Genomic DNA, 13,659 nt, shown 5'->3' with positions numbered 1-13,659 from the left:
TATATATACATATAATTGTGGTATATCATAGAAGATATTGTAATATATAATTCAGTTTTAGGCAACTAGCTGAAAAGGCATCATATATTGCTGCTATAGAATATTGTAGCTGAACATGTGGTTAAATTGATTTCCCTGCAGAAATCCGCTTGACCTATGCCTCGAGTGTTTCTGTGAGCAATTAGACTTTGATAGCAGTTACGTTACAGCACTGCTTAATTGAAATGCTAAAATAAAAGTGTAAATAACTGGATTTTTTTTAAAAAATGCATAACTTCTACAGTAAGGGTTCTTGCCTAGAAAGTTCTTGTAGAGGGTTATTTAATATAAAGTCACAACAATATTTTATGACTAATTTTACAGTGGAAAAAAAACATTGCCCATTTTATACCAGTGTGCAGTGTATGTAATAAAAAGCCTTACTGAAGTGATTTTGTAACAATAAAAAAAAAAACATCAACAAGCAGGTTATTATAAATGTGCTGTGAATCCAATAACATTACAAAGTAAAATTCAGAATGTATCCTTTAGAGCTCCAAGGAGCATTTTGTCTAGCCTTGAAGCCACCACAACTGGGCATGAACACAGAACACTGACCAAGGAGGGCAATGTCTGGTCCTGGCTTCCAATGCACATGTTCTTGGTTGAGAGTCAATGCCAGGAGTGCCTGGATACCACCAGATATGGCAGTCAATAACTCGCACTGTACTGCTCTTTATTCTACAGCCAGGTGCAGTGGAAGGGGACTTCATCTGAGAGCTTGATGCAGCTGGAAAGTAGAAAGTGGGACCTGTTTTTCAAAATGGAGTCTTCCTTGTTCATTAATAGTGATGAGCGAATCTGTTCCATTTCACTTCGCCGAAAAATTTGCGAATCTTTCACACGGCTATTCTTTTGTCGCCTGCGGCTATTAGTTCCGCGGCCATTTTTTTCATCCGTTTTGCGAAACAATCTGCCAATGGCGAAATGCCGAAATTTGCTGCGAATCCATGCCTGGCGAAATATTTCGCCCATCACTATTCATTAAGGATATAGAATGTAACTAATAGAAGTGACAGCAAGCTTACAATTAACCTGCAAGACATTTTACCCCTCATAAATGCAATCTGCCACCTTCCATTGGTGCTTGTCAATGGAACGTGTTCTACTGCAATATTTGCATTTACATTTATGCCTTTTGTTCTGTTCAGTCCAAATAGCAGTTACACGTTTAACATTAGCAATACTGTACCTTATAGACAGAGCTAATATGAGTTTTGAATCTTAACAGCTGTGTTGCAGATTCAAAAATTCTAATTGCTTCATCTGTTATGTAATTATTCTTTCAAAAAATCTACACATGATCCTATCTATCTTAAAATAAGTAACTTGTATAGCAGTAAGTCAAGCACATACTCCATTTTAGCACCAGGCAAAAAGCTAATGATTGTCTGTTACAGATTTTACAGGCTCATTTATCTGCAAGATTCAAATACCAAAGAGGATTTCTCTTTAGACTAAAGAAATGTTTTTATCTTCATCTTCAGCAGCCGCCGAGTTTAATTGCCTCCACAGCTACCCATTTCATAAATTTTAATGAAAACAGAACTGGACTGATTATATATATTATTCTATCACCATCACATCAGGGAAGCAAGACAAAAGCAACGCTATTCAAAAGTATATACACTGTCATCAGACCCTGCCTCCTAATAGTCATGTAAGATCTTTTAGCTCAAATATAGTCATATATCTGCATATACAGTGCTGTAGAAAGTATTTTCCCCTTTTTCATTTTCATGATTTGTTTTTACTTCTTGAGATTAAAATTCAAATCTTCTTGAAAGTCATTGAATTGCGTGGCAAAATTACACCAGTGATATTCTTATGTGGTTTGTGAAATGTCATTGGCCCTCTAAATTTAATAAGCCTATTTAAAAAAGTAATTGAAGTCATCTGTATGAATACTAGCCATTAGGGATGAGCGAATTATTTTGGCAGGCATGGGTTCTCAGCAAAATTCCGCATTTTCCGTGAAACTGCAGCAAAAATTTGCAGATAAAAAATTCAAGAGACAAAAAGTTGCCAAGACAAAACTGACGCCAAGACAAAAAAGTTGCCACGACAAAAATCTCACAGAGACAAAAATGTTGCAGACACAAAAAAGCTGCATGAAAAAAAGTGCCTTTTGGCAAATCATTTTGCGAAATGGGGCGACAAAATGCATTGCGTAAAAAAATTTGCCACGCCACAAAAAATTGTCCCAGCGACAAAAAAAGTGTCACCCGTGTCAAAAATGTTTTTGTGGTTGTCGAAAATGGTTGCACGCATCAAAAAAATGGCCCACATGACCATTTTTTTTCCACACCATTTTCACCATTTAGCAGATTTTTCCCTGTTTCTTGAATCTTTTCAAAGATTCACTAATTTTTTGACGAAACAGGACTAACAGAAACTAACCATCCTGATTTTTGACAGCCCTGAGCTACAATACAAACAAAAGTCAAGCTACAGAAATAGAATAACATCATCCCACACTGTAAACCAATTTAATGAAGCCTCTCATAGCTATTTGTAAGGCTCTGAACCTCAATCAACCCACAGTTGATCATCCTCGTCAAATACTGTATAAAAACTTGGAACCACAATCAAAACCTTCAAACCACAATCAAGGAGAAAAATGATAAATGAACTCAAAAAACACCCTGCAGCCAAGAGTTAGATGCCTCTCCTGCCACAGCTCAAGTCATAACTGGATAATAATAAAGACTATACAAGCAACAGGAGGCATTAAATTGATCATGCAAAAATATCTATTAAAATGTAATGTCCTAAAACTGCAAAAATGAAATCAGGAAAGAGACAAATAGAAAAAACTGAAAAGGGTCAAATATTTTCCACAATAACCTTCATGTGCATTTTAATGAAAATGGTTGCTGCTGTGATAGACAGCAACATGATGACTTAAGTTGGGCTGTTAGGGATGATTCTTATTAGAGAATGCTGTTGTGTATGTAAATGCTAATTTAAGTACATGAGGTTTGGAATGTCTATTTTGTATAGCTATGTATTTATCCAAGTTTCAGCTTCTGAGAGAAAAGTCCTGACTTTCAATACAATATGTAGCTGAATCCTGGATTTGGTGCATTTTATATAATTTTATTGCATTTATATACAACCATAGGGTAGACCTAAATTTACAATGGACAAATGTATCTAACAATTATCATAAGAAACAAAATACCAATTGGGGTTTATATTAACAATCATACGGAGAATCTTTGGGGAAATAAACTTTCCTGTATCCTTTATTTTTTTTTTTATTTACTCATTGGTATGTGGATATTTACAGTATGTGACAAATGTTCATTATGCAATTGACCATTACTTTAACCTAATTTTTTTTTTTTTTTTTTTTAAAAACAAGAATATGCATACAACTGCATTTTTAGGTAAAATCATTTGTGCTATGCAGTGATCCTTCTTAATTACTATCTGCCTGCCTATGCAAGTTTCATGTGAAACTAAATTTTTTACAAACTATTACAGTTTTTTAAAGTATGAATCAATCTTTTGCCTTTATGGAGTGATCTATTCATCATATCTCAGTTATACAATTTAGATCTATCTGTCTAATTGTATCAATACAAACTGCAAGTCATTTTTATTGAGACAAACAATACTTCTCGATAGTATATGTTTGAATATATATAATAGCTGAGATACCAATTGTTTTTCAAGGACTATTAAACCAGATTCAATTTGACATGCAATTCAATTCAGAAAAACGTATCTCACTATTTATCACGTGAAAACTCTATTAGTCGATGGGAAAAGACTGGAACTGAATTAGGAGAAAAGGTTTTTTTCCTTGAATTAAATTTGTCCACGAGTGTTCATGTGATAACTTTTCCTGATGACTTCTTCACAGGCCCCTAATGTGATTTGATCACTGCCCAGGGATCAACAATTAGATCAACCAAATGCTGCCAAATGAGAACTTGCTAATCAGCTATGCATATTTATTATCACCCCCTGGACTCTTTGTACACTTTAGCTGACCAGCAGCTACTGGGTCTTTTCTCTGTATTGTAAAATTCTAAAATGCCTAATTTTGCTATCAAAAATCAATATATTAATCATAATGATGACCCCATCGTTAGTATCATCATCAACATTGGTATGATCCTCCAAGGACCTGGAGACAATAGGGTTGATTCACTAAAGTGCGATAAGCATTATCGCTTGCTTTTTTGCGTTGATTGACTCAAAAAATAACACTCGATTAGCTAAAGTATTATCGCGTGAGTTAAGACGCATATCGCATGCGCTAAATAAGGCATGATTGCAAGGCGTTAATTTTAACATATATACTAACGCATGATTCATAAACACATAAGAAGTGTTAGACGCGCTAAATATCGCATTAGTCTGTGCGAAAATTAACACCTACTTGGGGCAGGCGGTACTTAAAGAAAATTGTGGTTTGTGAGCTTTTGGCAACACAACATGGACTTTGCAGTGGGATTTTTTCAAGTATGTGTTGGCCCTAGAGTGATGCATCCTCCAGTTTTCAGGGAAATGGTCATTTGCAGAAAAGTAGTTGTACGAATGTAATAGTTACATGCGTTAAATTGTGTGTTTAATCATACGCTAATATAGCAAGCAGCAAAATATATCGCGCGTATCGGGAATTAACACACGCGTGGAAAATAATGCAAGAAAAACGCTCATTGCGACTTAAATAATGCAAACAACATCGCATCTTAATTAACACAAGTTAGTGAATCGTGTGCTAAGTGCTAAATAAAAATAATTTAAAAAATTACCTTTAATGAATCAACCCTAATGGGTCAATTATGTCATAGACAATAGACAATTATTATGTTATGTATGGTAGAGATGTAACTGCTGATTTAATAACATGAGTTCTAAATTACACCAGGGAAGTAAACAATAACAGCCAATTTCCATTTAGTTTTGATCAGTCTACAAGAATAAAAATGAAAGCAGTGGTTATCTCAAGACAAAGAAGGAATATCAAAACCATATGTTAAAGTCCAGTAATGCAGACCCAGTATTTACAAAGGATAACAAATACTGATTGGCAGTTTAATTTAACTAAAAGTTCTCTTGTGGCCATTCAGTACAGTGTTTATTGTTTTTTTTGTAACATATCTTTATTATAGAATTAACAACAACAATATAACAATCAATTTAGAAGCACTCAAGGACAAGGATTCAACAGCATATAATGTATTAGTCGAAGTAGCTAAAGACAAGCCCCTCCTTTACCAGCAAAATCGAAAAATGTGCTTAAGGGAAGGCATATAAGACATACATTTTTCTATATCAAAGATGGTATAGTGGATAGGATGAGGGGGGAGCACAGAAAGGAGAAGAGCAAAGGGGAAAGGTAACAGGAGGGTAGAGTGATAAAGGGGAAAGATAGAGAGAGAAAGGTGAAGAGAATAGAACAAGGTGTGCACCAGAAATTAGGTGGGTGATGAGGGAGGAATATAGTTAGCAATATTAATTCACTGGTGGATGGGTTCTGCAACTTTAAGTGCATTATATAAATACTGCTGAGTTTTTGGAAGTAGATAAAGTCCCAGGTTAATCCTAATTGTGTGGATGTAAGTCAGGTGGTGGTTGTGAGTTTGCCAGTCCACGGAATTTCCAGATGGCCCAAGTCTCTATGTGTTGCTGGACTTGGTTGGAGAGTTGTGTGATTCTGTATTCAAATTCCATGTTACTGTTGACTCTTCGTAGCGCCTCTATATTAGCTAGAGGCGATCGATAGCCTGGCGGAATTAAGTATGTGGTTGGCTAATATTTGGAGATGTTGGGTTGAAGTTGTGAAAAGGCTGTCCTAACAAGAAGGTTGTTATGTCCTTCTGGAGCAAGATTGAAACAAGTGAGTTTATTATAGAAGCGATATTGTTCTAAAATTGTTGAATTACAGGGCAGTCCCAAAATATGTGTTCTAAGGTTTATCTTAATAGCTGAAATCTGTTCAAATCATGATATAGAAGTTGCAGTCCACTTTTGTAGTAACAGTAGCAGTTTGGAATACTGAATCAAGGGTGGAAAGTTAGTGAAAAATAGGTACTGAGGAATGAGATGGATGGCAAGATAGGTCACTGAATCAGTTTTCCATTTGTATTAAAATTTAGTTTGAAATGTTTTTAGTGTGTGTGTGGGGGGGGTAAGTTCAATGCCAGTTTAGTTTTGGTCATGTCAAGTTCGTATCCTGACAATGTGGAAAGGAGGGAGTTTTGATTGATTTAATCCTGAATTGGTAGTTTTAATCTTTTCGTTTTCTGGCCAGTAGGGTGTGTTGCTTGTCTCTTTTTTCATTGTATTTTTTTTAGTCAAGTTGAGGTGAGATGAGACGGCATCAGTTTTTGTATGGTCATACTGTTTTTCAAGAGCTTTGGCTTTGGATTTTATGCTGGGCATGTTTGTGTTGCTTCTTTTTGTGTGAAATCAGGGAGATAATGTGTCCTCTGATGGAAAGAGGTGATAGAGGGTTAACTAAATTGAAAATATTCCTTTAATGCTTTTTCTATTTTCTTACGAGCTTCAATATCATGCCAATGGGGTTTCTGTGGGGGAGGTGCGTTCAGTGTTAATGAGAGACTTATTGGGAGTGTTCTGACCAAGAGATTGGATGTTTGTTGTAAAATCCAAGTGTAAACAAGGGTGAGAAACAAAAAAATAATTGATGCAGGTATGGCCTTTATGAGAAATAGAGTAGAAAGTATATTGATGTTCCATAGGATAATTTATTCGCCAAGCGTCAAATATTAGTGAGTTCCTGAGTAGACAGTGAAATTCTCATGAAAGAGAGTGAGAAGTTTGGATGATGACTGTTCTGACCTGTCCATTTGTTGAGAGAAAGTGAGATTGAAATCCCCTCCTACAATAGAAGACATTGCAGTGTGGATTTTATCCAAAACTTTGACGGTTGTGTCAATAATTTTAATTTCCTTTAGGGTCAGGTATCATTTGGTTACACTACTGAGGCCTTTGGTGTTTAAGGATATAATCTTAAGTATTTGAATCTGTTAAAGGGTGAATGCATATATAGAAATATAGGAGTGATTGCATTCTGCAGTAACCCAGTAAGTATTAGTATTAGTGGGCCATAGAGAATGATATGTGCATGGCACTATTAAGGGTAGCTGCCTCATGGATTGAGGTTACATAGTTACATAGGGTTGAAAAAAGACCTGTGTCCATCAAGTTCAACCCATCCAAGTAAACCCAGCACACCTAACCCACACCTACCAATCTATACACTCACATACATAAACTATAAATACAACCACTAGTACTAACTGTAGATATTAGTATCACAATAGCCTTGGATATTCTGATTGATCAAGAACTCATCCAGGCCCCTCTTAAAGGCATTAACAGAATCTGCCATTACCACATCACTAGGAAGGGCATTCCATAACCTCACTGCCCTCACCGTGAAAAACCACCTACGCTGCTTCAAATGGAAACTCCTTTCCTCTAATCTAAAGGGGTGACCTCTGGTGCGTTGATTGTTTTTATGGGAAAAAAGAACATCCCCCAACTGCCTATAATCCCCTCTAATGTACTTGTACAGAGTAATCATGTCCCCTCGCAAGCGCCTCTTTTCCAGAGAAAACAACCCCAACCTCGACAGTCTCACCTCATAGTTTAAATCTTCCATCCCCTTAACCAGTTTAGTTGCACGTCTCTGCACTCTCTCCAGCTCATTAATATCCTTCTTAAGGACTGGAGCCCAAAACTGCACTGCATACTCAAGGTGAGGCCTTACCAGGGACCTATAAAGGGGCAAAATTATGTTCTCATCCCTTGAGTCAATGCCCTTTTTTATACAAGACAGCACTTTATTTGCTTTAGTAGCCACAGAATGACACTGCCTGGAATTAGACAACTTGTTATCAACAAAAACCCCTAGATCCTTCTCCATTAAGGATACCCCCAACACACTACCATTCAGTAGATAGTTTGCGTTTATATTATTTCTACCAAAGTGCATAACTTTGCACTTATCAACATTGAACCTCATTTTCCAGTTTGCTGCCCAGTTATCTAATTTTGTCAAATCGCTCTGCAAAGCGGCAGCATCCTGCATGGAACTTATAGTTTTGCACAATTTAGTGTCATCAGCAAAAATAGAAACAGTACTGTCTATGCCCACCTCCAGGTCATTAATAAACAAGTTAAACAGCAAAGGCCCAAGGACTGACCCCTGCGGTACTCCACTAACCACACTGGTCCAATTAGAAAATGTTCCATTTACCACCACTCTTTGTACTCTATCCTTCAGCCAGTTCTCTATCCAATTACAAATATTATGTTCTAGGCCAATATTCCTTAATTTGATCATTAACCTTCTGTGAGGTACTGTATCAAACGCTTTAGCAAGTAGTCCAAGTAGATGACATCAACTGCCATTCCAGCATCAAGGTTCCTACTCACCTCCTCATAAAAGGCAACTAAATTAGTCTGGCAAGATCTGTTACGCATAAAACCATGCTGGCACAAACTAATAGTATTGTGAACTGCAATGTATTCAAGTACCCTATCCCTTATTACCCCTTCCAAAAGTTTTCCTACTACTGATGTCAGACTAACAGGCCTATAGTTTTCAGGCTGAGAACGGGATCCCTTTTTAAATAACGGCACCACATTAGCAATCCGCCAGTCTCTTGGCACCATGCCAGACCTCAATGAATCCTGAAAAATTAAGTGAAGAGGTTTGGCAATCACAGCGCTCAGCTCATTTAATACCCTGGGATGAATCCCATCCGGCCCTGGACCTTTGTTTACCTTTACATGTTCAAGTCTCTTTTGAATTTCCTCCCGAGTGACCCATGCGTCAGTAGCTAAATTACTAGAACTGGGCATATTACAAGGGAAGCCTTCATTATCTGGCTCCTCAGATGTATAGACAGATGAAAAATAAGAGTTCAAAATTTCAGCTTTTTCCCCGTTTTCATCAACCAACGTACCCCCCCGTGATAATAAAGTTCCCACCCCTTCTTGCTTCATTTTTTTACTATTCACATAATTAAAAAATAATTTTGGATTCTTTTTACTCCTAGCAGCAATATCCCTTTCCATCTCTATTTTAGCTTGCCTGATAGCTTTTTTGCATGCTTTATTTGCTTCCTTGTACCTGATGAAAGTTTCCGCTGTCCCAGCTAACTTGAATGCCCTAAAAGCACGTTTTTTCTTACCAACCTCGACAATAACACTTTTATTCAGCCATAAAGGTTTTGCTTTGCGATGCCTCTCCTTGCTTACAAGGGGGATATACTGTTGTGTATACCTACAAAGCAATGTTTTAAAGATGTTCCATTTTCCTTCTGTGTCTAACCCCATGAAAAGCCTTTCCCAGTTGACACATTGCAGAGATGCCCTTATACTGGCAAAGTCTGCACGTCTAAAATTGAGTGTTTTAGTTACTCCCTTATAGCGCTGTCTCTGCAGCATTATCTCAAAGGAGACCATGTTGTGATCACTGTTCCCCAAATGCTCACCCACACAAATGTTAGAGATAAGTTCATTATTATTAGAAATCACCAGGTCCAAAATAGCGTCATTCCTAGTGGGTTCTTGAACTGCCTGAAATAAAAAGTTGTCATTTAGCATATTTACAAACCTACTAGCTTTTTCTGACTTAGCCACCCCATTACTCCAGTCAATGTCCGGATAATTAAAGTCCCCCATAACAACAACTTGACCCAGTTTTGAAGCCTCCTCCATTTGCAACAATAGCTGGGCCTCATCCCCCTCATCTATACGGGGTGGTTTATAACATACACCAATGATCATTTTCTTTGTGACCTTCAGCCCTACTGAAATTTCTACCCAAAGAGATTCGACGTTTTCATTGGTAATGTCTTTATTACATGGCTTTAAGTCTGACTTTACGTAAAGACAAACCCCTCCACCCTTTTTAATCTCTCTGTCCCTCCTAAAAAGTGTATAACCATTTAAATTCACAGCCCAGTCACATTTATCATCCCACCAGGTCTCAGTGATACCTATTAAATCATAATTTTCAATACATGCAATAGCTTGCAGCTCCCCTAATTTACCCGACAAGCTACGCGAATTAGCCAGCATGCAGCGGAGATTATTACTTCTCCCTCTGATGTTTACATTAGCTAAGGGAGAATTAGAGCTAAGGCAATTATGAGACTGCTTTCCTTGTAACGGAAGCTCCTTTTCTGATAAACTATAGGTGTCAAGTGCCATAGAAAACCAGTGACAAGGAGTCCTCAGTTCGATATAAAAAATGAAGGGTGCAGTAAAATAAGGAATTGGAACACGTAACAGGAAGAGGTAAACTAAACAAACAAAAAAAACAATATATTAGCCGTCAAGAAGATACTGGGGGTACTTAGTCCAGTTTACAGGTCTATGTTTGCAAGTGCAGGTCTATGTTGGGATGGATGTGTCAGGGGTGTAGTTTCTTTCGTTTTTATGCCTAGAGGTGGCAAAAATGTACTACTGTTACCACCAATTTGAAGGAGAATCCCCACCTGCATGGCATATTATGTTCTCACAATTCTTGCGCAATGGGCCTGAGGTCATGTCTTTTTGCTAAGGTGACATACAGAGGATTGGAGGTGGCGTAGAGCTTTGGGGCCCATGTGCCCTGTCTAAAGTCCACAGATCAGCTGGGGAGTCTGGGTGTATGTTACAGAAGAGATCATGTAAAAAAAAATAGGAATCTCAGGGGTCCCAGTATCTTCAGATATACCCTGAAAGGAGAGGTTTTGCCTCCAATAACTATTTTCCAGATCCTCACATGTGTACCCAGTAAAGCTTTTTCATCTTTTATAGCTCCATTTTCCCTTCTCTAATTGTGAAAGTTTTTGAGCTATATCATCAGTGTATACTTCCAGTTTGTCTGTACATTCCCGCAGTTCTGTAACATCCCTCTGGATCTCTCGGTGTGCATTAGAAATAGTGTTAGTAATCGATTGGGATATATCTGCTGTAATGTGATCTTGCAATTGTATTAGCTGTTGTGAAAGTACCTGTTACACAGTCACTGGTTGTACCTCTGGGTCTGGTAGGGTGGAGTGTGCGGGATCTTATGTTCCAGCTGCACATCTGTATTTTCAGCAACATCTTGATGTTTGACCTGGCATTCCTGCATGAGAGACCGTAGCAGGAACAGAGACATACATGATGGCGTGCTGGTCGTGGTGCTGTTTCTTGCCCATGTTTGATGCGCTGACGTTCCCCTGCTGATTTATGGCCTAACTGAATGAAAAGGTGCGCCTAATTGCTTTTTTTTTTGGATGTACGGGCTGTGCAGAGACAGAGAACCTTACACTTATGGGGACCTAACCCAAACAGAACCTATTTTGCACCATAAATCCAGTAAGCAGGCATATTTGTATTTGTAAGGACCATTCTCCATTTAAATACCAGTCCTATGACAGACACATGTATTCTGCACAATAAAGTTTTAGGCATTTAAAGCAACGTCATGAAAAATTATAGCCTTATATATTTTTAATTATAAACATGAGAAAATGTGATAGCAATTAAAGTGTAAGTATATTTCTAGCTTTAATGTGCAATTAAATTAAAAGCTGGCATAATCAAACAAATACACAGTATAAGGCTAAATATGTTTTACTGTTTCACTAATAATGCAATTTTTTTCTTATTATGTATCCCATAAAAAAACTAAAGATAAGCAAATAATTCTTGGCAGATCTCACAATGGTAGAAGGCATCCCACCGCCTAACGACTTCTGTTTATAGCAAACCAACAAATCTTATTGCCATTTAACTTTCAAATGGCATCTTAAATATATACTTTCAAGCAGTGTTGTTGTAGGTTTAATGCTAATTAGTTTACTAGAACACTAATTTATTTCTTAATAAGGAATTCAATTTTAGCCTGGAAAATAAATGAGAAAAAATAGATTAACTTTCCACACAAAAAGCATGCTGCTGTGCAGATTTTTTTTTTTTTTTAAATCATTGTACTATTTTAATATTTATGCTTTTTTTGGGGGGGGGGGGTTGATGCTTTTAGCAAAGCATATAAACAGTTAATCATGCATTTTATATTTTACAACATAAGTACTTGCCTTGAGTTTCCCAGAATTAATTATGAAATGGCTTTACTTGCTAACTAACTCGCTAAACAAGATTATATAGCTAGTTCTGCTACATAAAGTACAGCATTTGACTGCTGAGTACAGTTGGGATGGTGGTGGTAGGTGATGAACTATATATAAGACCATTCCTGACATAAAATTAAAGCTGGCCATACACATAACCATTTTTCCTTCCTTAACGACCATTTCAGAGTGATCCAACAAAACCATCAAATTATCGTAAGAGTAGCGGGCACCGAACGATCACACATCTAGAAATTTTTCATCCAATATCAGAATATCGACCATTAACAATGTTAACAATGAAATTTTCCCATTGTCCAATTGTTTGCAGGACCAAGCAGGTAGGTTTCCTAGCTTCAACTAGACTATATTGCTTGAAATTGTTGTTTTCGGTAATAGACAAATAGTACTTCGTGATGAGCAAATTTTTTCGTCAGGCATGGATTTGCAGAAAATTTCTGCATTTTGGTATTGGTGAATTGTTTTGTGAAACTTATGTAAAAATTTGGCACGAAAACTTTGTTCCGCGTCAAAAAAAATCCACCATTGTATCAATGTGGGCGTGGTTGCATCAAAATGGGTGCGCTCACAGCAAAATGTGTGTCGTTGTGTCAAATTGGGTCCAATTGCATCAAAATTAAACATAATGGTGGAAAAGATTTGTAAATCATGTTCTACCCCATGTCTGCATGGGTTTCCTCCAGGTACTCAGGTTTTCTCCCACATTCAAAAAACACACAGGCAGATTAGATTGCCCCTAATATGTATGAATCCAATAGGGACAATAGATTGTAAGTTCCTTTGGTCCTTTGACTCAGGGACTGACGTGAATAATGAATAATCTCGGTAAGGCTATGCAAAAAATTTGCGGCACTACATAAATAACAAGAATTACATACATTTTACACAGTTTTCCAACTTTTGTTTGGAAATGAAGTTAAAGTCCTACACTCATAGGGGCACATTTACTAAACCACGAACTTCCGAAAAGCGTCCGAATGCGGTTTTTTTCGTAATGATCGGTATTTTGCGACTTTTTCGTAAATTGATGCGAATTTTTCGTAGCCATTATGAAAAAGTTGCTACAATTCGCAAAAGTCGTAATGGCTATGCAAAAGTCACGACAATTCACGAAATTTGTAATGGCTATGAAAAAGTCGCGACAATTTACTAAAAAGTCGTAATGGCGACGAAAAAATCGCGAAAAATATGAAAAAGTCGCAAAATGTTCGTTTTCCAATCCGAATTTTTCTCATTCGGATTCAGATTCGTGGATTAGTAAATCAGCCCCATAGTGTAAAGGCTGTTGTTGTTTTCTTTGACATATGCTGTATCTGTACTGTCCAAGTAGAATTACATTATCCAGTAATCTTAAAATTATGGGAAGGCCATGTCCCATGGAATAAATTTTAAGCATGTAATTCTTATTTGTTTTAATGATTTCTTTTCTGTAACTTTTCTATAACCAGTGATGAGTGAATTTTTTTGCCAGGCATGGATTCGCAGTGAATTTCTGCAT

This window comes from Xenopus tropicalis, chromosome 1 (assembly GCF_000004195.4).
Source record: "Xenopus tropicalis strain Nigerian chromosome 1, UCB_Xtro_10.0, whole genome shotgun sequence".
NCBI classification, from domain to species: Eukaryota; Metazoa; Chordata; class Amphibia; order Anura; family Pipidae; genus Xenopus; species Xenopus tropicalis.
Note: the sequence above shows the minus strand (reverse complement) of the source record.